This window comes from Phacochoerus africanus, chromosome 16, assembly GCF_016906955.1.
Source record: "Phacochoerus africanus isolate WHEZ1 chromosome 16, ROS_Pafr_v1, whole genome shotgun sequence".
Lineage (NCBI taxonomy): Eukaryota > Metazoa > Chordata > Mammalia > Artiodactyla > Suidae > Phacochoerus > Phacochoerus africanus.
Window position 1 is genome coordinate 2857712 of NC_062559.1, and position 2879 is coordinate 2860590.

Consider the following 2879-nt stretch of genomic DNA (forward strand, 5'->3'; position numbering starts at 1 on the left):
ACCCGGTTCGCCTCTGCCCACCCTCACCGGTGCTCTCAGCAGCCCTGGGAGTGGTCTTCCCTCTAACCTGTGCCTCAGATGGGCCTCCCGGGTGCCTGCCCTCAGAGCATCACTGCGGGCCGGGCCTCCCGGGGCTGGGGGCTGGGGGCTGGGCTTGGCTGGGGCGGCCGTTTCTGAGAACCAGAACCATCCTTGTTCTGCTCACTGTGGTGTCCCAGATGCCACCGGCACAGGGGTTCTTATGTGTGGTTTGGAACCGCTACGTGAAGCCATCCGTGCACTGGTAAGAAGAGGAGAAGACGTGTGTTCTGCGCCAAACATGTGGCTTTCTGGTTGGGGCTCTTCGTGTCCTTCCGCGTTTCTGCACCCTCCCAGCAGCACGACCAAGACCCAGAGGCCCCCAGCCCAGCCGGGACCCCAGGGGCTCAGACACGAGGGAGAGGGGCTGCTCCCACACAGAATGACCGGAGAAGGGCCCGGGAGAGTGACCGAAGACCCGCTGGGGGGAGCAGATCAGCTGCCCGTGTAGCCCCTGCTCTCAGCGGAGGACTTGGGGACACCAGCTCGGGGGCTCCGGTCAGTGCTCATGGCCGAGGTGGCCATGGCCGGTGAAGGAGACCCTCCATCGGCTTCTGTGTCTGTCTCGTGTTGGGGTCCAACCTTGCGTCCCCCGAGGTCTCCCTGCTCCCCTGGACTGTAACCAGGACTGGTCAGACCCGTTTCCGGTTACCATGGTGATGAGGTTGCCATGGGGACGCTTGATTTAAAAGGCAAGTGCACAGGTCATGAGCTGGGGCTGAGCTGGGGGAGAAGGGAGGGAGCTGCGGAGATGACATGCTTCGCCCCAGCTCCGTCTGAATCCCAGCTCTCTCCTCTGGGGTGAGTTCTGATCCATCTGCCTTCAGAAGTTCATTATAAACAGTCAAAAGAGGGAGTTCCCTGGTGGAGGAGACACTTAAGGGCCTAGTATTGTCACTGCTATGGTGCGGGTTCAATCCTTAGCCCATGAACTTCTGCATGTTGAGGCCACAGCAGAAAAACAAACAAACAAACAAAAAAACAAACCACAATCAGTAGGATAATGTGTTTGAGGCCCTCAGTCCGAGGCCCGTTCAGAGAGGCTGCTCCAGAAGCAGGTGGCAGAGTTGGGCTGTTCCGGGCACATCTGCGGGTCCTCAGGGACCTGCCCTTATCTTGAAACCCAGTGTCACAGCACAGCAGGTGTCCTTGAAGCGGCAAAGTCCAGATGCCAGGCCCCGACCCACTGAACCCCTGTCTCCCGCTGCAGCCTGGCATCTCTGCCACACAGGAGCCCCGAGTGTCAGCTCCCAGGAGGGAGGCCCTCAGAGCTCCTGGTGGCTGACCTCAGGGCCTCGAGTTCCTGCCTGGTCTCCAGGGCCTCCCTGCCTCCCCTCAAGGGCAGCCCCTGCCCCGTTGACCAGCCTCTCCAGGCTTCTCCTGCCCCATCTTTCTTTAGCTTTTCTTAATTTTTAAAATTAAATTTTGTTTTGTTTTATTTTGTTTTGTTTAGTTTTTGGCTGCACCCACAGCATGTGGAAGTTCCCTGGCCAGGGATGAAACCTACTCCATAGCCGTGACCTGAGGTGCTGCAGCGACGATTCTAGATCCTTAACCTGATGCATCACGAGAGAACTCTTTCTTTAAAAAGTCGGTCTAGGAGTTCCCGTCGTGGCTCAGTGGTTAACGAATCTGTCTAGAAACCATGAGGTTGCAGGTTCGATCCCTGGCCTTGCTCAGTGGGTTAAGGATCCGGCATTGCTGTGAGCTGTGGTGTAGGTTGCAGACGTGGCTCAGATCCCGAGTTGGTGTAGCTCTGGCGTAGGCTGGTGGCTACAGCTCCAATTAGACCCCTAGCCTGGGAATCTCTATATGCCATGGGAGTGGCTCTAGAAAAGGCAAAAAGACAAAATAAATAAATAAATAAATCCCACTGTACAAAAATCAATAAAATACAGATGCACACAGGAAAAATAAAAGTCCTTCCTCAGCACCTTCTGTCTGCTCTCCCACCAGAAGTAGCCGCCGTGAACTACAGCCAGTTCTCCTCCCAGACGTTCTGCTGTGACGATACCTGTGTGTGTAATTACATCTGGACAAATGGCTATGATGCTTCGAGTCGATGGAAACGGGCTCCATCTACAGACGGGGGTCTATACAGCGGTCTTTTTAGGTAAAGAGATGACACCGAGAGCTTGCAAATGAGTCCTTGCTGCGTAGAATTCCGTGGCAGCACTTTTTAGACTTTCTGTCTCAAGACCCCTGCACAGTCTTACAAATCTTTGAGACCGCAGAGATTTTGTCCATGGGGATGACGCTTGCTGATATTTAGCATAAGAGATGCTCACACGGAGAAACCGAAACATATTCACTCACTTACAGATAGAAAAAAATCACCACACGTCAATTAAGTGACTCATTTGTACGAAAAAGAACTATCTTCCTTGGAGTTCTTCCTGTGGCTCAATGGGTTACAAACCCTACTAGCATCCATGAGGACGCAGGTTCGATCCCTGGCCTTGCTCAGTGGGTTGAGGATCTGGCATTGCTGTGAGCTGCGGTGTGGGTCGCAGACGAGGCTCGGATCTGGTGTTGCTGTGGCTGGGGTGTAGGCCGTAGCTAGAGCTCCGGTGTGACTACCTAGCCTGGGAACTTCCATAGGCTGCAGGTGCGGCCCTAAAAAAAAAAAGGAAAGAAACAAACAAACAAAAGAACTCTATTCCAAAACAAAAAAAACCCCGAGTGTTGTTTTTATCATCGCAAATCACCTTAATATCTGCGTAGTCATGTCTGTTCCGCGTTCCTGTAGCTGCTGGAAAAAAGCTCCACTGGACACTCAAGAGCCGGCGAGGGTGGACAGA